This window comes from Condylostylus longicornis, unplaced genomic scaffold (assembly GCF_029603195.1).
Source record: "Condylostylus longicornis isolate FDR11 unplaced genomic scaffold, ASM2960319v2 ptg000463l, whole genome shotgun sequence".
Classification (NCBI taxonomy): Eukaryota; Metazoa; Arthropoda; class Insecta; order Diptera; family Dolichopodidae; genus Condylostylus; species Condylostylus longicornis.
The window spans coordinates 740-19,503 of NW_026578421.1; the positions used below are offsets into that span (position 1 = coordinate 740).

Below are 18,764 nucleotides of genomic sequence, written 5' to 3' on the forward strand. Positions count from 1 at the left end.
TTCATTAAACGTTATCAATTCTTTGATAATTCGAGAATTTGCTTCGTAAAAAAACAAATTGTCGTTGATTTTTGCTTCGGTGGGAGCAAACAATTTTTGATTCCTGATAACACATTTTACCTTGTTCGAAAATAGTAGTAGTGAGTGTAATAAAAAGCCTTCTACCGGAATCGAACCAGTGACCTTTCGCTTACTAAGCGAACAGCTCTACCATCTAAGCTAAAAAGGCAACAAAATATTCTTCTAGTTCATTAAACGTTATCAATTCTTTGATAATTCGAGAATTTGCTTCGTAAAAAACAAATTGTCGTTGATTTTTGCTTCGATGGGAGCAAACAATTTTTGATTCCTGATAACACATTTTACCTTGTTCGAAAATAGTAGTAGTGAGTGTAATAAAAAGCCTTCTACCGGAATCGAACCAGTGACCTTTTCGCTTACTAAGCGAACACTCTACCATCTAAGCTAAAAAGGCAACAAAATATTCTTTTAGTTCATTAAACGTTATCAATTCTTTGATAATTCGAGAATTTGCTTCGTAAAAAAACAAATTGTCGTTGATTTTTGCTTCGGTGGGAGCAAACAATTTTTGATTCCTGATAACACATTTTACCTTGTTCGAAAATAGTAGTAGTGAGTGTAATAAAAAGCCTTCTACCGGAATCGAACCAGTAACCTTTCGCTTACTAAGCGAACGCTCTACCATCTAAGCTAAAAAGGCAACAAAATATTCTTTTAGTTCATTAAACGTTATCAATTCTTTGATAATTCGAGAATTTGCTTCGTAAAAAACAAATTGTCGTTGATTTTTGCTTCGGTGGGAGCAAACAATTTTTGATTCCTGATAACACATTTTACCTTGTTCGAAAATAGTAGTAGTGAGTAGTAGTGAGTGTAATAAAAAGCCTTCTACCGGAATCGAACCAGTGACCTTTCGCTTACTGAGCGAACGCTCTACCATCTAAGCTAAAAAGGCAACAAAATATTCTTTTAGTTCATTAAACGTTATCAATTCTTTGATAATTCGAGAATTTGCTTCGTAAAAAACAAATTGTCGTTGATTTTTGCTTCGGTGGGAGCAAACAATTTTTGATTCCTGATAACACATTTTACCTTGTTCGAAAATAGTAGTAGTGAGTGTAATAAAAAGCCTTCTACCGGAATCGAACCAGTGACCTTTCGCTTACTAAGCGAACGCTCTACCATCTAAGCTAAAAAGGCAACAAAATATTCTTTTAGTTCATTAAACGTTATCAATTTTTTGATAATTCGAGAATTTGCTTCGTAAAAAACAAATTGTTGATTTTTGCTTCGGTGGGAGCAAACAATTTTTGATTCCTGATAACACATTTTACCTTGTTCGAAAATAGTAGTAGTGAGTGTAATAAAAAGCCTTCTACCGGAATCGAACCAGTAACCTTTCGCTTACTAAGCGAACGCTCTACCATCTAAGCTAAAAAGGCAACAAAATATTCTTCTAGTTCATTAAACGTTATCAATTCTTTGATAATTCGAGAATTTGCTTCGTAAAAAACAAATTGTCATTGATTTTTGCTTCGATGGGAGCAAATAATTTTTGATTCCTGATAACACATTTTACCTTGTTCGAAAATAGTAGTAGTGAGTGTAATAAAAAGCCTTCTACCGGAATCGAACCAGTGACCTTTCGCTTACTAAGCGAACACTCTACCATCTAAGCTAAAAAGGCAACAAAATATTCTTTTAGTTCATTAAACGTTATCAATTCTTTGATAATTCGAGAATTTGCTTCGTAAAAAACAAATTGTCGTTGATTTTTGCTTCGGTGGGAGCAAACAATTTTTGATTCCTGATAACACATTTTACCTTGTTCGAAAATAGTAGTAGTGAGTGTAATAAAAAGCCTTCTACCGGAATCGAACCAGTGACCTTTCGCTTACTAAGCGAACACTCTACCATCTAAGCTAAAAAGGCAACAAAATATTCTTTTAGTTCATTAAACGTTATCAATTCTTTGATAATTCGAGAATTTGCTTCGTAAAAAACAAATTGTCGTTGATTTTTGCTTCGGTGGGAGCAAACAATTTTTGATTCCTGATAACACATTTTACCTTGTTCGAAAATAGTAGTAGTGAGTGTAATAAAAAGCCTTCTACCGGAATCGAACCAGTGACCTTTCGCTTACTAAGCGAACGCTCTACCATCTAAGCTAAAAAGGCAACAAAATATTCTTCTAGTTCATTAAACGTTATCAATTCTTTGATAATTCGAGAATTTGCTTCGTAAAAAACAAATTGTCATTGATTTTTGCTTCGATGGGAGCAAACAATTTTTGATTCCTGATAACACATTTTACCTTGTTCGAAAATAGTAGTAGTGAGTGTAATAAAAAAGCCTTCTACCGGAATCGAACCAGTGACCTTTCGCTTACTAAGCGAACACTCTACCATCTAAGCTAAAAAGGCAACAAAATATTCTTTTAGTTCATTAAACGTTATCAATTCTTTGATAATTCGAGAATTTGCTTCGTAAAAAACAAATTGTCGTTGATTTTTGCTTCGGTGGGAGCAAACAATTTTTGATTCCTGATAACACATTTTACCTTGTTCGAAAATAGTAGTAGTGAGTGTAATAAAAAGCCTTCTACCGGAATCGAACCAGTAACCTTTCGCTTACTAAGCGAACGCTCTACCATCTAAGCTAAAAAGGCAACAAAATATTCTTTTAGTTCATTAAACGTTATCAATTCTTTGATAATTCGAGAATTTGCTTCGTAAAAAACAAATTGTCGTTGATTTTTGCTTCGGTGGGAGCAAACAATTTTTGATTCCTGATAACACATTTTACCTTGTTCGAAAATAGTAGTAGTGAGTGTAATAAAAAGCCTTCTACCAGAATCGAACCAGTGACCTTTCGCTTACTGAGCGAACGCTCTACCATCTAAGCTAAAAAGGCAACAAAATATTCTTTTAGTTCATTAAACGTTATCAATTCTTTGATAATTCGAGAATTTGCTTCGTAAAAAACAAATTGTCGTTGATTTTTTGCTTCGGTGGGAGCAAACAATTTTTGATTCCTGATAACACATTTTACCTTGTTCGAAAATAGTAGTAGTGAGTGTAATAAAAAGCCTTCTACCGGAATCGAACCAGTGACTTTTCGCTTACTAAGCGAACGCTCTACCATCTAAGCTAAAAAGGCAACAAAATATTCTTTTAGTTCATTAAACGTTATCAATTTTTTGATAATTCGAGAATTTGCTTCGTAAAAAACAAATTGTTGATTTTTGCTTCGGTGGGAGCAAACAATTTTTGATTCCTGATAACACATTTTACCTTGTTCGAAAATAGTAGTAGTGAGTGTAATAAAAAGCCTTCTACCGGAATCGAACCAGTAACCTTTCGCTTACTAAGCGAACGCTCTACCATCTAAGCTAAAAAGGCAACAAAATATTCTTTTAGTTCATTAAACGTTATCAATTCTTTGATAATTCGAGAATTTGCTTCGTAAAAAACAAATTGTCGTTGATTTTTGCTTCGGTGGGAGCAAACAATTTTTGATTCCTGATAACACATTTTACCTTGTTCGAAATAGTAGTAGTGAGTGTAATAAAAAGCCTTCTACCGGAATCGAACCAGTAACCTTTCGCTTACTAAGCGAACGCTCTACCATCTAAGCTAAAAAGGCAACAAAATATTCTTTTAGTTCATTAAACGTTATCAATTCTTTGATAATTCGAGAATTTGCTTCGTAAAAAACAAATTGTCGTTGATTTTTGCTTCGGTGGGAGCAAACAATTTTTGATTCCTGATAACACATTTTACCTTGTTCGAAAATAGTAGTAGTGAGTGTAATAAAAAGCCTTCTACCGGAATCGAACCAGTGACCTTTCGCTTACTGAGCGAACGCTCTACCATCTAAGCTAAAAAGGCAACAAAATATTCTTTTAGTTCATTAAACGTTATCAATTCTTTGATAATTCGAGAATTTGCTTCGTAAAAAACAAATTGTCGTTGATTTTTGCTTCGGTGGGAGCAAACAATTTTTGATTCCTGATAACACATTTTACCTTGTTCGAAAATAGTAGTAGTGAGTGTAATAAAAAGCCTTCTACCGGAATCGAACCAGTGACTTTTCGCTTACTAAGCGAACGCTCTACCATCTAAGCTAAAAAGGCAACAAAATATTCTTTTAGTTCATTAAACGTTATCAATTTTTTGATAATTCGAGAATTTGCTTCGTAAAAAACAAATTGTTGATTTTTGCTTCGGTGGGAGCAAACAATTTTTGATTCCTGATAACACATTTTACCTTGTTCGAAAATAGTAGTAGTGAGTGTAATAAAAAGCCTTCTACCGGAATCGAACCAGTAACCTTTCGCTTACTAAGCGAACGCTCTACCATCTAAGCTAAAAAGGCAACAAAATATTCTTTTAGTTCATTAAACGTTATCAATTCTTTGATAATTCGAGAATTTGCTTCGTAAAAAACAAATTGTCGTTGATTTTTGCTTCGGTGGGAGCAAACAATTTTTGATTCCTGATAACACATTTTACCTTGTTCGAAAATAGTAGTAGTGAGTGTAATAAAAAGCCTTCTACCGGAATCGAACCAGTGACCTTTCGCTTACTAAGCGAACACTCTACCATCTAAGCTAAAAAGGCAACAAAATATTCTTTTAGTTCATTAAACGTTATCAATTCTTTGATAATTCGAGAATTTGCTTTGAAAAACAAATTGTCATTGATTTTTGCTTCGATGGGAGCAAACAATTTTTGATTCCTGATAACACATTTTACCTTGTTCGAAAATAGTAGTAGTGAGTGTAATAAAAAGCCTTCTACCGGAATCGAACCAGTGACCTTTCGCTTACTAAGCGAACACTCTACCATCTAAGCTAAAAAGGCAACAAAATATTCTTTTAGTTCATTAAACGTTATCAATTCTTTGATAATTCGAGAATTTGCTTCGTAAAAAACAAATTGTCGTTGATTTTTGCTTCGGTGGGAGCAAACAATTTTTGATTCCTGATAACACATTTTACCTTGTTCGAAAATAGTAGTAGTGAGTGTAATAAAAAGCCTTCTACCGGAATCGAACCAGTAACCTTTCGCTTACTAAGCGAACGCTCTACCATCTAAGCTAAAAAGGCAACAAAATATTCTTTTAGTTCATTAAAACGTTATCAATTCTTTGATAATTCGAGAATTTGCTTCGTAAAAAACAAATTGTCGTTGATTTTTGCTTCGGTGGGAGCAAACAATTTTTGATTCCTGATAACACATTTTACCTTGTTCGAAAATAGTAGTAGTGAGTGTAATAAAAAGCCTTCTACCGGAATCGAACCAGTGACCTTTCGCTTACTGAGCGAACGCTCTACCATCTAAGCTAAAAAGGCAACAAAATATTCTTTTAGTTCATTAAACGTTATCAATTCTTTGATAATTCGAGAATTTGCTTCGTAAAAAACAAATTGTCGTTGATTTTTGCTTCGGTGGGAGCAAACAATTTTTGATTCCTGATAACACATTTTACCTTGTTCGAAAATAGTAGTAGTGAGTGTAATAAAAAGCCTTCTACCGGAATCGAACCAGTGACCTTTCGCTTACTAAGCGAACGCTCTACCATCTAAGCTAAAAAGGGCAACAAAATATTCTTTTAGTTCATTAAACGTTATCAATTCTTTGATAATTCGAGAATTTGCTTCGTAAAAAACAAATTGTCGTTGATTTTTGCTTCGGTGGGAGCAAACAATTTTTGATTCCTGATAACACATTTTACCTTGTTCGAAAATAGTAGTAGTGAGTGTAATAAAAAGCCTTCTACCGGAATCGAACCAGTGACTTTTCGCTTACTAAGCGAACGCTCTACCATCTAAGCTAAAAAGGCAACAAAATATTCTTTTAGTTCATTAAACGTTATCAATTTTTTGATAATTCGAGAATTTGCTTCGTAAAAAACAAATTGTTGATTTTTGCTTCGGTGGGAGCAAACAATTTTTGATTCCTGATAACACATTTTACCTTGTTCGAAAATAGTAGTAGTGAGTGTAATAAAAAGCCTTCTACCGGAATCGAACCAGTAACCTTTCGCTTACTAAGCGAACGCTCTACCATCTAAGCTAAAAAGGCAACAAAATATTCTTTTAGTTCATTAAACGTTATCAATTCTTTGATAATTCGAGAATTTGCTTCGTAAAAAACAAATTGTCGTTGATTTTTGCTTCGGTGGGAGCAAACAATTTTTGATTCCTGATAACACATTTTACCTTGTTCGAAAATAGTAGTAGTGAGTGTAATAAAAAGCCTTCTACCGGAATCGAACCAGTGACCTTTCGCTTACTAAGCGAACACTCTACCATCTAAGCTAAAAAGGCAACAAAATATTCTTTTAGTTCATTAAACGTTATCAATTCTTTGATAATTCGAGAATTTGCTTTGTAAAAAACAAATTGTCATTGATTTTTGCTTCGATGGGAGCAAACAATTTTTGATTCCTGATAACACATTTTACCTTGTTCGAAAATAGTAGTAGTGAGTGTAATAAAAAGCCTTCTACCGGAATCGAACCAGTGACCTTTCGCTTACTAAGCGAACACTCTACCATCTAAGCTAAAAAGGCAACAAAATATTCTTTTAGTTCATTAAACGTTATCAATTCTTTGATAATTCGAGAATTTGCTTCGTAAAAAACAAATTGTCGTTGATTTTTGCTTCGGTGGGAGCAAACAATTTTTGATTCCTGATAACACATTTTACCTTGTTCGAAAATAGTAGTAGTGAGTGTAATAAAAAGCCTTCTACCGGAATCGAACCAGTAACCTTTCGCTTACTAAGCGAACGCTCTACCATCTAAGCTAAAAAGGCAACAAAATATTCTTTTAGTTCATTAAACGTTATCAATTCTTTGATAATTCGAGAATTTGCTTCGTAAAAAACAAATTGTCGTTGATTTTTGCTTCGGTGGGAGCAAACAATTTTTGATTCCTGATAACACATTTTACCTTGTTCGAAAATAGTAGTAGTGAGTGTAATAAAAAGCCTTCTACCGGAATCGAACCAGTGACCTTTCGCTTACTGAGCGAACGCTCTACCATCTAAGCTAAAAAGGCAACAAAATATTCTTTTAGTTCATTAAACGTTATCAATTCTTTGATAATTCGAGAATTTGCTTCGTAAAAAACAAATTGTCGTTGATTTTTGCTTCGGTGGGAGCAAACAATTTTTGATTCCTGATAACACATTTTACCTTGTTCGAAAATAGTAGTAGTGAGTGTAATAAAAAGCCTTCTACCGGAATCGAACCAGTGACCTTTCGCTTACTAAGCGAACGCTCTACCATCTAAGCTAAAAAGGCAACAAAATATTCTTTTAGTTCATTAAACGTTATCAATTTTTTGATAATTCGAGAATTTGCTTCGTAAAAAACAAATTGTTGATTTTTGCTTCGGTGGGAGCAAACAATTTTTGATTCCTGATAACACATTTTACCTTGTTCGAAAATAGTAGTAGTGAGTGTAATAAAAAGCCTTCTACCGGAATCGAACCAGTAACCTTTCGCTCACTAAGCGAACGCTCTACCATCTAAGCTAAAAAGGCAACAAAATATTCTTTTAGTTCATTAAACGTTATCAATTCTTTGATAATTCGAGAATTTGCTTCGTAAAAAACAAATTGTCGTTGATTTTTGCTTCGGTGGAGCAAACAATTTTTGATTCCTGATAACACATTTTACCTTGTTCGAAAATAGTAGTAGTGAGTGTAATAAAAAGCCTTCTACCGGAATCGAACCAGTGACCTTTCGCTTACTAAGCGAACACTCTACCATCTAAGCTAAAAAGGCAACAAAATATTCTTTTAGTTCATTAAACGTTATCAATTCTTTGATAATTCGAGAATTTGCTTCGTAAAAAACAAATTGTCGTTGATTTTTGCTTCGGTGGGAGCAAACAATTTTTGATTCCTGATAACACATTTTACCTTGTTCGAAAATAGTAGTAGTGAGTGTAATAAAAAGCCTTCTACCGGAATCGAACCAGTAACCTTTCGCTTACTAAGCGAACGCTCTACCATCTAAGCTAAAAAGGCAACAAAATATTCTTTTAGTTCATTAAACGTTATCAATTCTTTGATAATTCGAGAATTTGCTTCGTAAAAAACAAATTGTCGTTGATTTTTGCTTCGGTGGGAGCAAACAATTTTTGATTCCTGATAACACATTTTACCTTGTTCGAAAATAGTAGTAGTGAGTGTAATAAAAAGCCTTCTACCGGAATCGAACCAGTGACCTTTCGCTTACTGAGCGAACGCTCTACCATCTAAGCTAAAAAGGCAACAAAATATTCTTTTAGTTCATTAAACGTTATCAATTCTTTGATAATTCGAGAATTTGCTTCGTAAAAAACAAATTGTCGTTGATTTTTGCTTCGGTGGGAGCAAACAATTTTTGATTCCTGATAACACATTTTACCTTGTTCGAAAATAGTAGTAGTGAGTGTAATAAAAAGCCTTCTACCGGAATCGAACCAGTGACCTTTCGCTTACTAAGCGAACGCTCTACCATCTAAGCTAAAAAGGCAACAAAATATTCTTTTAGTTCATTAAACGTTATCAATTTTTTGATAATTCGAGAATTTGCTTCGTAAAAAACAAATTGTTGATTTTTGCTTCGGTGGGAGCAAACAATTTTTGATTCCTGATAACACATTTTACCTTGTTCGAAAATAGTAGTAGTGAGTGTAATAAAAAACCTTCTACCGGAATCGAACCAGTAACCTTTCGCTTACTAAGCGAACGCTCTACCATCTAAGCTAAAAAGGCAACAAAATATTCTTTTAGTTCATTAAACGTTATCAATTCTTTGATAATTCGAGAATTTGCTTCGTAAAAAACAAATTGTCGTTGATTTTTGCTTCGGTGGGAGCAAACAATTTTTGATTCCTGATAACACATTTTACCTTGTTCGAAAATAGTAGTAGTGAGTGTAATAAAAAGCCTTCTACCGGAATCGAACCAGTGACCTTTCGCTTACTGAGCGAACGCTCTACCATCTAAGCTAAAAAGGCAACAAAATATTCTTTTAGTTCATTAAACGTTATCAATTCTTTGATAATTCGAGAATTTGCTTCGTAAAAAACAAATTGTCGTTGATTTTTGCTTCGGTGGGAGCAAACAATTTTTGATTCCTGATAACACATTTTACCTTGTTCGAAAATAGTAGTAGTGAGTGTAATAAAAAGCCTTCTACCGGAATCGAACCAGTGACCTTTCGCTTACTAAGCGAACGCTCTACCATCTAAGCTAAGAAGGCAACAAAATATTCTTCTAGTTCATTAAACGTTATCAATTCTTTGATAATTCGAGAATTTACTTCGTAAAAAACAAATTGTCATTGATTTTTGCTTCGATGGGAGCAAACAATTTTTGACTCCTGATAACACATTTTACCTTGTTCGAAAATAGTAGTAGTGAGTGTAATAAAAAGCCTTCTACCGGAATCGAACCAGTGACCTTTCGCTTACTAAGCGAACGCTCTACCATCTAAGCTAAAAAGGCAACAAAATATTCTTCTAGTTCATTAAACGTTATCAATTCTTTGATAATTCGAGAATTTGCTTCGTAAAAAACAAATTGTCATTGATTTTTGCTTCGATGGGAGCAAACAATTTTTGATTCCTGATAACACATTTTACCTTGTTCGAAAATAGTAGTAGTGAGTGTAATAAAAAGCCTTCTACCGGAATCGAACCAGTGACCTTTCGCTTACTGAGCGAACGCTCTACCATCTAAGCTAAAAAGGCAACAAAATATTCTTTTAGTTCATTAAACGTTATCAATTCTTTGATAATTCGAGAATTTGCTTCGTAAAAAACAAATTGTCGTTGATTTTTGCTTCGGTGGGAGCAAACAATTTTTGATTCCTGATAACACATTTTACCTTGTTCGAAAATAGTAGTAGTGAGTGTAATAAAAAGCCTTCTACCGGAATCGAACCAGTGACCTTTCGCTTACTAAGCGAACGCTCTACCATCTAAGCTAAGAAGGCAACAAAATATTCTTCTAGTTCATTAAACGTTATCAATTCTTTGATAATTCGAGAATTTACTTCGTAAAAAACAAATTGTCATTGATTTTTGCTTCGATGGGAGCAAACAATTTTTGACTCCTGATAACACATTTTACCTTGTTCGAAAATAGTAGTAGTGAGTGTAATAAAAAGCCTTCTACCGGAATCGAACCAGTGACCTTTCGCTTACTAAGCGAACGCTCTACCATCTAAGCTAAAAAGGCAACAAAATATTCTTCTAGTTCATTAAACGTTATCAATTCTTTGATAATTCGAGAATTTGCTTCGTAAAAAACAAATTGTCATTGATTTTTGCTTCGATGGGAGCAAACAATTTTTGATTCCTGATAACACATTTTACCTTGTTCGAAAATAGTAGTAGTGAGTGTAATAAAAAGCCTTCTACCGGAATCGAACCAGTGACCTTTCGCTTACTAAGCGAACACTCTACCATCTAAGCTAAAAAGGCAACAAAATATTCTTTTAGTTCATTAAACGTTATCAATTCTTTGATAATTCGAGAATTTGCTTCGTAAAAAACAAATTGTCGTTGATTTTTGCTTCGGTGGGAGCAAACAATTTTTGATTCCTGATAACACATTTTACCTTGTTCGAAAATAGTAGTAGTGAGTGTAATAAAAAGCCTTCTACCGGAATCGAACCAGTGACCTTTCGCTTACTGAGCGAACGCTCTACCATCTAAGCTAAAAAGGCAACAAAATATTCTTTTAGTTCATTCAACGTTATCAATTCTTTGATAATTCGAGAATTTGCTTCGTAAAAAACAAATTGTCGTTGATTTTTGCTTCGGTGGGAGCAAACAATTTTTGATTCCTGATAACACATTTTACCTTGTTCGAAAATAGTAGTAGTGAGTGTAATAAAAAGCCTTCTACCGGAATCGAACCAGTAACCTTTCGCTTACTGAGCGAACGCTCTACCATCTAAGCTAAAAAGGCAACAAAATATTCTTTTAGTTCATTAAACGTTATCAATTCTTTGATAATTCGAGAATTTGCTTCGTAAAAAACAAATTGTCGTTGATTTTTTGCTTCGGTGGGAGCAAACAATTTTTGATTCCTGATAACACATTTTACCTTGTTCGAAAATAGTAGTAGTGAGTGTAATAAAAAGCCTTCTACCGGAATCGAACCAGTGACCTTTCGCTTACTAAGCGAACGCTCTACCATCTAAGCTAAGAAGGCAACAAAATATTCTTCTAGTTCATTAAACGTTATCAATTCTTTGATAATTCGAGAATTTGCTTCGTAAAAAAACAAATTGTCATTGATTTTTGCTTCGATGGGAGCAAACAATTTTTGATTCCTGATAACACATTTTACCTTGTTCGAAAATAGTAGTAGTGAGTGTAATAAAAAGCCTTCTACCGGAATCGAACCAGTGACCTTTCGCTTACTAAGCGAACGCTCTACCATCTAAGCTAAAAAGGCAACAAAATATTCTTCTAGTTCATTAAACGTTATCAATTCTTTGATAATTCGAGAATTTGCTTCGTAAAAAACAAATTGTCATTGATTTTTGCTTCGATGGGAGCAAACAATTTTTGATTCCTGATAACACATTTTACCTTGTTCGAAAATAGTAGTAGTGAGTGTAATAAAAAGCCTTCTACCGGAATCGAACCAGTGACCTTTCGCTTACTAAGCGAACACTCTACCATCTAAGCTAAAAAGGCAACAAAATATTCTTTTAGTTCATTAAACGTTATCAATTCTTTGATAATTCGAGAATTTGCTTCGTAAAAAACAAATTGTCGTTGATTTTTGCTTCGGTGGGAGCAAACAATTTTTGATTCCTGATAACACATTTTACCTTGTTCGAAAATAGTAGTAGTGAGTGTAATAAAAAGCCTTCTACCGGAATCGAACCAGTGACCTTTCGCTTACTGAGCGAACGCTCTACCATCTAAGCTAAAAAGACAACAAAATATTCTTTTAGTTCATTCAACGTTATCAATTCTTTGATAATTCGAGAATTTGCTTCGTAAAAAACAAATTGTCGTTGATTTTTGCTTCGGTGGGAGCAAACAATTTTTGATTCCTGATAACACATTTTACCTTGTTCGAAAATAGTAGTAGTGAGTGTAATAAAAAGCCTTCTACCGGAATCGAACCAGTGACCTTTCGCTTACTGAGCGAACGCTCTACCATCTAAGCTAAAAAGGCAACAAAATATTCTTTTAGTTCATTCAACGTTATCAATTCTTTGATAATTCGAGAATTTGCTTCGTAAAAAACAAATTGTCGTTGATTTTTGCTTCGGTGGGAGCAAACAATTTTTGATTCCTGATAACACATTTTACCTTGTTCGAAAATAGTAGTAGTGAGTGTAATAAAAAGCCTTCTACCGGAATCGAACCAGTGACCTTTCGCTTACTAAGCGAACGCTCTACCATCTAAGCTAAGAAGGCAACAAAATATTCTTCTAGTTCATTAAACGTTATCAATTCTTTGATAATTCGAGAATTTGCTTCGTAAAAAACAAATTGTCATTGATTTTTGCTTCGATGGGAGCAAACAATTTTTGATTCCTGATAACACATTTTACCTTGTTCGAAAATAGTAGTAGTGAGTGTAATAAAAAGCCTTCTACCGGAATCGAACCAGTGACCTTTCGCTTACTAAGCGAACGCTCTACCATCTAAGCTAAGAAGGCAACAAAATATTCTTTTAGTTCATTAAACGTTATCAATTTTTTGATAATTCCAGAATTTGCTTCGTAAAAAACAAATTGTTGATTTTTGCTTCGGTGGGAGCAAACAATTTTTGATTCCTGATAACACATTTTACCTTGTTCGAAAATAGTAGTAGTGAGTGTAATAAAAAGCCTTCTACCGGAATCGAACCAGTAACCTTTCGCTTACTAAGCGAACGCTCTACCATCTAAGCTAAAAAGGCAACAAAATATTCTTTTAGTTCATTAAACGTTATCAATTCTTTGATAATTCGAGAATTTGCTTCGTAAAAAACAAATTGTCGTTGATTTTTGCTTCGGTGGGAGCAAATAATTTTTGATTCCTGATAACACATTTTACCTTGTTCGAAAATAGTAGTAGTGAGTGTAATAAAAAGCCTTCTACCGGAATCGAACCAGTGACCTTTCGCTTACTAAGCGAACACTCTACCATCTAAGCTAAAAAGGCAACAAAATATTCTTTTAGTTCATTAAACGTTATCAATTCTTTGATAATTCGAGAATTTGCTTCGTAAAAAACAAATTGTCGTTGATTTTTGCTTCGGTGGGAGCAAACAATTTTTGATTCCTGATAACACATTTTACCTTGTTCGAAAATAGTAGTAGTGAGTGTAATAAAAAGCCTTCTACCGGAATCGAACCAGTGACCTTTCGCTTACTAAGCGAACACTCTACCATCTAAGCTAAAAAGGCAACAAAATATTCTTTTAGTTCATTAAACGTTATCAATTCTTTGATAATTCGAGAATTTGCTTCGTAAAAAAACAAATTGTCGTTGATTTTTGCTTCGGTGGGAGCAAACAATTTTTGATTCCTGATAACACATTTTACCTTGTTCGAAAATAGTAGTAGTGAGTGTAATAAAAAGCCTTCTACCGGAATCGAACCAGTGACCTTTCGCTTACTGAGCGAACGCTCTACCATCTAAGCTAAAAAGGCAACAAAATATTCTTTTAGTTCATTAAACGTTATCAATTCTTTGATAATTCGAGAATTTGCTTCGTAAAAAACAAATTGTCGTTGATTTTTGCTTCGGTGGGAGCAAACAATTTTTGATTCCTGATAACACATTTTACCTTGTTCGAAAATAGTAGTAGTGAGTGTAATAAAAAGCCTTCTACCGGAATCGAACCAGTGACCTTTCGCTTACTAAGCGAACGCTCTACCATCTAAGCTAAGAAGGCAACAAAATATTCTTCTAGTTCATTAAACGTTATCAATTCTTTGATAATTCGAGAATTTGCTTCATAAAAAACAAATTGTCATTGATTTTTGCTTCGATGGGAGCAAACAATTTTTCCTGATAACACATTTTACCTTGTTCGAAAATAGTAGTAGTGAGTGTAATAAAAAGCCTTCTATCGGAATCGAACCAGTGACCTTTCGCTTACTAAGCGAACGCTCTACCATCTAAGCTAAAAAGGCAACAAAATATTCTTTTAGTTCATTAAACGTTATCAATTCTTTGATAATTCGAGAATTTGCTTCGTAAAAAACAAATTGTCGTTGATTTTTGCTTCGGTGGGAGCAAACAATTTTTGATTCCTGATAACACATTTTTACCTTGTTCGAAAATAGTAGTAGTGAGTGTAATAAGAAGCCTTCTACCGGAATCGAACCAGTGACCTTTCGCTTACTAAGCGAACGCTCTACCATCTAAGCTAAAAAGACAACAAAATATTCTTTTAGTTCATTAAACGTTATCAATTCTTTGATAATTCGAGAATTTGCTTCGTAAAAAACAAATTGTCGTTGATTTTTGCTTCGGTGGGAGCAAACAATTTTTGATTCCTGATAACACATTTTACCTTGTTCGAAAATAGTAGTAGTTAGTGTAATAAAAAGCCTTCTACCGGAATCGAACCAGTGACCTTTCGCTTACTAAGCGAACGCTCTACCATCTAAGCTAAGAAGGCAACAAAATATTCTTCTAGTTCATTAAACGTTATCAATTCTTTGATAATTCGAGAATTTGCTTCGTAAAAAAACAAATTGTCATTGATTTTTGCTTCGATGGGAGCAAACAATTTTTGATTCCTGATAACACATTTTACCTTGTTCGAAAATAGTAGTAGTGAGTGTAATAAAAAGCCTTCTACCGGAATCGAACCAGTGACCTTTCGCTTACTAAGCGAACGCTCTACCATCTAAGCTAAAAAGGCAACAAAATATTCTTTTAGTTCATTAAACGTTATCAATTCTTTGATAATTCGAGAATTTGCTTCGTAAAAAACAAATTGTCGTTGATTTTTGCTTCGGTGGGAGCAAACAATTTTTGATTCCTGATAACACATTTTACCTTGTTCGAAAATAGTAGTAGTGAGTGTAATAAGAAGCCTTCTACCGGAATCGAACCAGTGACCTTTCGCTTACTAAGCGAACACTCTACCATCTAAGCTAAAAAGGCAACAAAATATTCTTTTAGTTCATTAAACGTTATCAATTCTTTGATAATTCGAGAATTTGCTTCGTAAAAAACAAATTGTCGTTGATTTTTGCTTCGGTGGGAGCAAACAATTTTTGATTCCTGATAACACATTTTACCTTGTTCGAAAATAGTAGTAGTGAGTGTAATAAAAAGCCTTCTACCGGAATCGAACCAGTGACCTTTCGCTTACTAAGCGAACGCTCTACCATCTAAGCTAAGAAGGCAACAAAATATTCTTCTAGTTCATTAAACGTTATCAATTCTTTGATAATTCGAGAATTTGCTTCGTAAAAAACAAATTGTCATTGATTTTTGCTTCGATGGGAGCAAACAATTTTTGATTCCTGATAACACATTTTACCTTGTTCGAAAATAGTAGTAGTGAGTGTAATAAAAAGCCTTCTACCGGAATCGAACCAGTGACCTTTCGCTTACTAAGCGAACGCTCTACCATCTAAGCTAAGAAGGCAACAAAATATTCTTTTAGTTCATTAAACGTTATCAATTTTTTGATAATTCGAGAATTTGCTTCGTAAAAAACAAATTGTCGTTGATTTTTGCTTCGGTGGGAGCAAACAATTTTTGATTCCTGATAACACATTTTACCTTGTTCGAAAATAGTAGTAGTGAGTGTAATAAAAAGCCTTCTACCGGAATCGAACCAGTGACCTTTCGCTTACTAAGCGAACGCTCTACCATCTAAGCTAAGAAGGCAACAAAATATTCTTCTAGTTCATTAAACGTTATCAATTCTTTGATAATTCGAGAATTTGCTTCGTAAAAAACAAATTGTCATTGATTTTTGCTTCGATGGGAGCAAACAATTTTTCCTGATAACACATTTTACCTTGTTCGAAAATAGTAGTAGTGAGTGTAATAAAAAGCCTTCTATCGGAATCGAACCAGTGACCTTTCGCTTACTAAGCGAACGCTCTACCATCTAAGCTAAAAAGGCAACAAAATATTCTTTTAGTTCATTAAACGTTATCAATTCTTTGATAATTCGAGAATTTGCTTCGTAAAAAACAAATTGTCGTTGATTTTTGCTTCGGTGGGAGCAAACAATTTTTGATTCCTGATAACACATTTTACCTTGTTCGAAAATAGTAGTAGTGAGTGTAATAAAAAGCCTTCTACCGGAATCGAACCAGTGACCTTTCGCTTACTAAGCGAACGCTCTACCATCTAAGCTAAGAAGGCAACAAAATATTCTTCTAGTTCATTAAACGTTATCAATTCTTTGATAATTCGAGAATTTGCTTCGTAAAAAACAAATTGTCATTGATTTTTGCTTCGATGGGAGCAAACAATTTTTGATTCCTGATAACACATTTTACCTTGTTCGAAAATAGTAGTAGTGAGTGTAATAAAAAGCCTTCTACCGGAATCGAACCAGTGACCTTTCGCTTACTAAGCGAACACTCTACCATCTAAGCTAAGAAGGCAACAAAATATTCTTTTAGTTCATTAAACGTTATCAATTTTTTGATAATTCGAGAATTTGCTTCGTAAAAAACAAATTGTCGTTGATTTTTGCTTCGGTGGGAGCAAACAATTTTTGATTCCTGATAACACATTTTACCTTGTTCGAAAATAGTAGTAGTGAGTGTAATAAAAAGCCTTCTACCGGAATCGAACCAGTGACCTTTCGCTTACTAAGCGAACACTCTACCATCTAAGCTAAGAAGGCAACAAAATATTCTTCTAGTTCATTAAACGTTATCAATTCTTTGATAATTCGAGAATTTGCTTCGTAAAAAACAAATTGTCATTGATTTTTGCTTCGATGGGAGCAAACAATTTTTCCTGATAACACATTTTACCTTGTTCGAAAATAGTAGTAGTGAGTGTAATAAAAAGCCTTCTATCGGAATCAAACCAGTGACCTTTCGCTTACTAAGCGAACGCTCTACCATCTAAGCTAAAAAGGCAACAAAATATTCTTTTAGTTCATTAAACGTTATCAATTCTTTGATAATTCGAGAATTTGCTTCGTAAAAAACAAATTGTCGTTGATTTTTGCTTCGGTGGGAGCAAACAATTTTTGATTCCTGATAACACATTTTACCTTGTTCGAAAATAGTAGTAGTGAGTGTAATAAAAAGCCTTCTACCGGAATCGAACCAGTGACCTTTCGCTTACTAAGCGAACGCTCTACCATCTAAGCTAAGAAGGCAACAAAATATTCTTCTAGTTCATTAAACGTTATCAATTCTTTGATAATTCGAGAATTTGCTTCGTAAAAAACAAATTGTCATTGATTTTTGCTTCGATGGGAGCAAACAATTTTTGATTCCTGATAACACATTTTACCTTGTTCGAAAATAGTAGTAGTGAGTGTAATAAAAAGCCTTCTATCGGAATCGAACCAGTGACCTTTCGCTTACTAAGCGAACGCTCTACCATCTAAGCTAAAAAGGCAACAAAATATTCTTTTAGTTCATTAAACGTTATCAATTCTTTGATAATTCGAGAATTTGCTTCGTAAAAAACAAATTGTCGTTGATTTTTGCTTCGGTGGGAGCAAACAATTTTTGATTCCTGATAACACATTTTACCTTGTTCGAAAATAGTAGTAGTGAGTGTAATAAGAAGCCTTCTACCGGAATCGAACCAGTGACCTTTCGCTTACTAAGCGAACGCTCTACCATCTAAGCTAAAAAGGCAACAAAATATTCTTTTAGTTCATTAAACGTTATCAATTCTTTGATAATTCGAGAATTTGCTTCGTAAAAAACAAATTGTCGTTGATTTTTGCTTCGGTGGGAGCAAACAATTTTTGATTCCTGATAACACATTTTACCTTGTTCGAAAATAGTAGTAGTGAGTGTAATAAAAAGCCTTCTACCGGAATCGAACCAGTGACCTTTCGCTTACTAAGCGAACGCTCTACCATCTAAGCTAAGAAGGCAACAAAATATTCTTCTAGTTCATTAAACGTTATCAATTCTTTGATAATTCGAGAATTTGCTTCGTAAAAAACAAATTGTCATTGATTTTTGCTTCGATGGGAGCAAACAATTTTTGATTCCTGATAACACATTTTACCTTGTTCGAAAATAGTAGTAGTGAGTGTAATAAAAAGCCTTCTACCGGAATCGAACCAGTGACCTTTCGCTTACTAAGCGAACGCTCTACCATCTAAGCTAAAAAGGCAACAAAATATTCTTTTAGTTCATTAAACGTTATCAATTCTTTGATAATTCGAGAATTTGCTTCGTAAAAAACAAATTGTCGTTGATTTTTGCTTCGGTGGGAGCAAACAATTTTTGATTCCTGATAACACATTTTACCTTGTTCGAAAATAGTAGTAGTGAGTGTAATAAGAAGCCTTCTACCGGAATCGAACCAGTAACCTTTCGCTTACTAAGCGAACGCTCTACCATCTAAGCTAAAAAGGCAACAAAATATTCTTTTAGTTCATTAAACGTTATCAATTCTTTGATAATTCGAGAATTTGCTTCGTAAAAAACAAATTGTCGTTGATTTTTGCTTCGGTGGGAGCAAACAATTTTTGATTCCTGATAACACATTTTACCTTGTTCGAAAATAGTAGTAGTGAGTGTAATAAAAAGCC

General features: G+C 34.0%; 36 non-coding genes across 36 annotated transcripts; all 36 read right to left on the reverse strand.

Moving 5' to 3' along the window:
- Positions 1-648: 648 nt before the first annotated feature.
- On the reverse strand, positions 649-721 carry Trnat-agu (transfer RNA threonine (anticodon AGU)). Its single transcript has one exon. It is a non-coding gene; the product is annotated as a tRNA-Thr (tRNA).
- Positions 722-1,148: 427 nt separating this feature from the next.
- Positions 1,149-1,221, reverse strand: Trnat-agu (transfer RNA threonine (anticodon AGU)). Its single transcript has one exon. It is a non-coding gene; the product is annotated as a tRNA-Thr (tRNA).
- Positions 1,222-1,390: 169 nt separating this feature from the next.
- Positions 1,391-1,463, reverse strand: Trnat-agu (transfer RNA threonine (anticodon AGU)). The gene has a single exon. It is a non-coding gene; the product is annotated as a tRNA-Thr (tRNA).
- A 662-nt stretch (positions 1,464-2,125) lies between these two features.
- Trnat-agu (transfer RNA threonine (anticodon AGU)) lies at positions 2,126-2,198 on the reverse strand. Its single transcript has one exon. It is a non-coding gene; the product is annotated as a tRNA-Thr (tRNA).
- Positions 2,199-2,616: 418 nt separating this feature from the next.
- Trnat-agu (transfer RNA threonine (anticodon AGU)) lies at positions 2,617-2,689 on the reverse strand. Its single transcript has one exon. It is a non-coding gene; the product is annotated as a tRNA-Thr (tRNA).
- A 660-nt stretch (positions 2,690-3,349) lies between these two features.
- Positions 3,350-3,422, reverse strand: Trnat-agu (transfer RNA threonine (anticodon AGU)). The gene has a single exon. It is a non-coding gene; the product is annotated as a tRNA-Thr (tRNA).
- Positions 3,423-3,593: 171 nt separating this feature from the next.
- Positions 3,594-3,666, reverse strand: Trnat-agu (transfer RNA threonine (anticodon AGU)). The gene has a single exon. It is a non-coding gene; the product is annotated as a tRNA-Thr (tRNA).
- A 659-nt stretch (positions 3,667-4,325) lies between these two features.
- Trnat-agu (transfer RNA threonine (anticodon AGU)) lies at positions 4,326-4,398 on the reverse strand. The gene has a single exon. It is a non-coding gene; the product is annotated as a tRNA-Thr (tRNA).
- A 660-nt stretch (positions 4,399-5,058) lies between these two features.
- Positions 5,059-5,131, reverse strand: Trnat-agu (transfer RNA threonine (anticodon AGU)). The gene has a single exon. It is a non-coding gene; the product is annotated as a tRNA-Thr (tRNA).
- A 906-nt stretch (positions 5,132-6,037) lies between these two features.
- Trnat-agu (transfer RNA threonine (anticodon AGU)) lies at positions 6,038-6,110 on the reverse strand. Its single transcript has one exon. It is a non-coding gene; the product is annotated as a tRNA-Thr (tRNA).
- A 662-nt stretch (positions 6,111-6,772) lies between these two features.
- On the reverse strand, positions 6,773-6,845 carry Trnat-agu (transfer RNA threonine (anticodon AGU)). The gene has a single exon. It is a non-coding gene; the product is annotated as a tRNA-Thr (tRNA).
- A 417-nt stretch (positions 6,846-7,262) lies between these two features.
- Positions 7,263-7,335, reverse strand: Trnat-agu (transfer RNA threonine (anticodon AGU)). The gene has a single exon. It is a non-coding gene; the product is annotated as a tRNA-Thr (tRNA).
- A 658-nt stretch (positions 7,336-7,993) lies between these two features.
- Positions 7,994-8,066, reverse strand: Trnat-agu (transfer RNA threonine (anticodon AGU)). Its single transcript has one exon. It is a non-coding gene; the product is annotated as a tRNA-Thr (tRNA).
- A 417-nt stretch (positions 8,067-8,483) lies between these two features.
- Positions 8,484-8,556, reverse strand: Trnat-agu (transfer RNA threonine (anticodon AGU)). Its single transcript has one exon. It is a non-coding gene; the product is annotated as a tRNA-Thr (tRNA).
- Positions 8,557-9,215: 659 nt separating this feature from the next.
- Trnat-agu (transfer RNA threonine (anticodon AGU)) lies at positions 9,216-9,288 on the reverse strand. The gene has a single exon. It is a non-coding gene; the product is annotated as a tRNA-Thr (tRNA).
- A 172-nt stretch (positions 9,289-9,460) lies between these two features.
- Positions 9,461-9,533, reverse strand: Trnat-agu (transfer RNA threonine (anticodon AGU)). The gene has a single exon. It is a non-coding gene; the product is annotated as a tRNA-Thr (tRNA).
- Positions 9,534-9,950: 417 nt separating this feature from the next.
- Trnat-agu (transfer RNA threonine (anticodon AGU)) lies at positions 9,951-10,023 on the reverse strand. The gene has a single exon. It is a non-coding gene; the product is annotated as a tRNA-Thr (tRNA).
- Positions 10,024-10,195: 172 nt separating this feature from the next.
- On the reverse strand, positions 10,196-10,268 carry Trnat-agu (transfer RNA threonine (anticodon AGU)). The gene has a single exon. It is a non-coding gene; the product is annotated as a tRNA-Thr (tRNA).
- Positions 10,269-11,176: 908 nt separating this feature from the next.
- Positions 11,177-11,249, reverse strand: Trnat-agu (transfer RNA threonine (anticodon AGU)). The gene has a single exon. It is a non-coding gene; the product is annotated as a tRNA-Thr (tRNA).
- Positions 11,250-11,422: 173 nt separating this feature from the next.
- Positions 11,423-11,495, reverse strand: Trnat-agu (transfer RNA threonine (anticodon AGU)). Its single transcript has one exon. It is a non-coding gene; the product is annotated as a tRNA-Thr (tRNA).
- Positions 11,496-12,402: 907 nt separating this feature from the next.
- On the reverse strand, positions 12,403-12,475 carry Trnat-agu (transfer RNA threonine (anticodon AGU)). Its single transcript has one exon. It is a non-coding gene; the product is annotated as a tRNA-Thr (tRNA).
- Positions 12,476-12,647: 172 nt separating this feature from the next.
- Positions 12,648-12,720, reverse strand: Trnat-agu (transfer RNA threonine (anticodon AGU)). Its single transcript has one exon. It is a non-coding gene; the product is annotated as a tRNA-Thr (tRNA).
- Positions 12,721-12,889: 169 nt separating this feature from the next.
- Trnat-agu (transfer RNA threonine (anticodon AGU)) lies at positions 12,890-12,962 on the reverse strand. The gene has a single exon. It is a non-coding gene; the product is annotated as a tRNA-Thr (tRNA).
- A 908-nt stretch (positions 12,963-13,870) lies between these two features.
- Trnat-agu (transfer RNA threonine (anticodon AGU)) lies at positions 13,871-13,943 on the reverse strand. The gene has a single exon. It is a non-coding gene; the product is annotated as a tRNA-Thr (tRNA).
- A 659-nt stretch (positions 13,944-14,602) lies between these two features.
- On the reverse strand, positions 14,603-14,675 carry Trnat-agu (transfer RNA threonine (anticodon AGU)). Its single transcript has one exon. It is a non-coding gene; the product is annotated as a tRNA-Thr (tRNA).
- Positions 14,676-14,848: 173 nt separating this feature from the next.
- Positions 14,849-14,921, reverse strand: Trnat-agu (transfer RNA threonine (anticodon AGU)). The gene has a single exon. It is a non-coding gene; the product is annotated as a tRNA-Thr (tRNA).
- Positions 14,922-15,338: 417 nt separating this feature from the next.
- Trnat-agu (transfer RNA threonine (anticodon AGU)) lies at positions 15,339-15,411 on the reverse strand. The gene has a single exon. It is a non-coding gene; the product is annotated as a tRNA-Thr (tRNA).
- A 172-nt stretch (positions 15,412-15,583) lies between these two features.
- Trnat-agu (transfer RNA threonine (anticodon AGU)) lies at positions 15,584-15,656 on the reverse strand. Its single transcript has one exon. It is a non-coding gene; the product is annotated as a tRNA-Thr (tRNA).
- Positions 15,657-15,828: 172 nt separating this feature from the next.
- On the reverse strand, positions 15,829-15,901 carry Trnat-agu (transfer RNA threonine (anticodon AGU)). The gene has a single exon. It is a non-coding gene; the product is annotated as a tRNA-Thr (tRNA).
- A 413-nt stretch (positions 15,902-16,314) lies between these two features.
- Positions 16,315-16,387, reverse strand: Trnat-agu (transfer RNA threonine (anticodon AGU)). Its single transcript has one exon. It is a non-coding gene; the product is annotated as a tRNA-Thr (tRNA).
- A 172-nt stretch (positions 16,388-16,559) lies between these two features.
- Positions 16,560-16,632, reverse strand: Trnat-agu (transfer RNA threonine (anticodon AGU)). Its single transcript has one exon. It is a non-coding gene; the product is annotated as a tRNA-Thr (tRNA).
- A 172-nt stretch (positions 16,633-16,804) lies between these two features.
- On the reverse strand, positions 16,805-16,877 carry Trnat-agu (transfer RNA threonine (anticodon AGU)). The gene has a single exon. It is a non-coding gene; the product is annotated as a tRNA-Thr (tRNA).
- Positions 16,878-17,290: 413 nt separating this feature from the next.
- On the reverse strand, positions 17,291-17,363 carry Trnat-agu (transfer RNA threonine (anticodon AGU)). The gene has a single exon. It is a non-coding gene; the product is annotated as a tRNA-Thr (tRNA).
- Positions 17,364-17,780: 417 nt separating this feature from the next.
- Trnat-agu (transfer RNA threonine (anticodon AGU)) lies at positions 17,781-17,853 on the reverse strand. Its single transcript has one exon. It is a non-coding gene; the product is annotated as a tRNA-Thr (tRNA).
- Positions 17,854-18,025: 172 nt separating this feature from the next.
- Positions 18,026-18,098, reverse strand: Trnat-agu (transfer RNA threonine (anticodon AGU)). Its single transcript has one exon. It is a non-coding gene; the product is annotated as a tRNA-Thr (tRNA).
- Positions 18,099-18,270: 172 nt separating this feature from the next.
- Positions 18,271-18,343, reverse strand: Trnat-agu (transfer RNA threonine (anticodon AGU)). Its single transcript has one exon. It is a non-coding gene; the product is annotated as a tRNA-Thr (tRNA).
- Between the last annotated feature and the right edge of the window lie 421 nt (positions 18,344-18,764).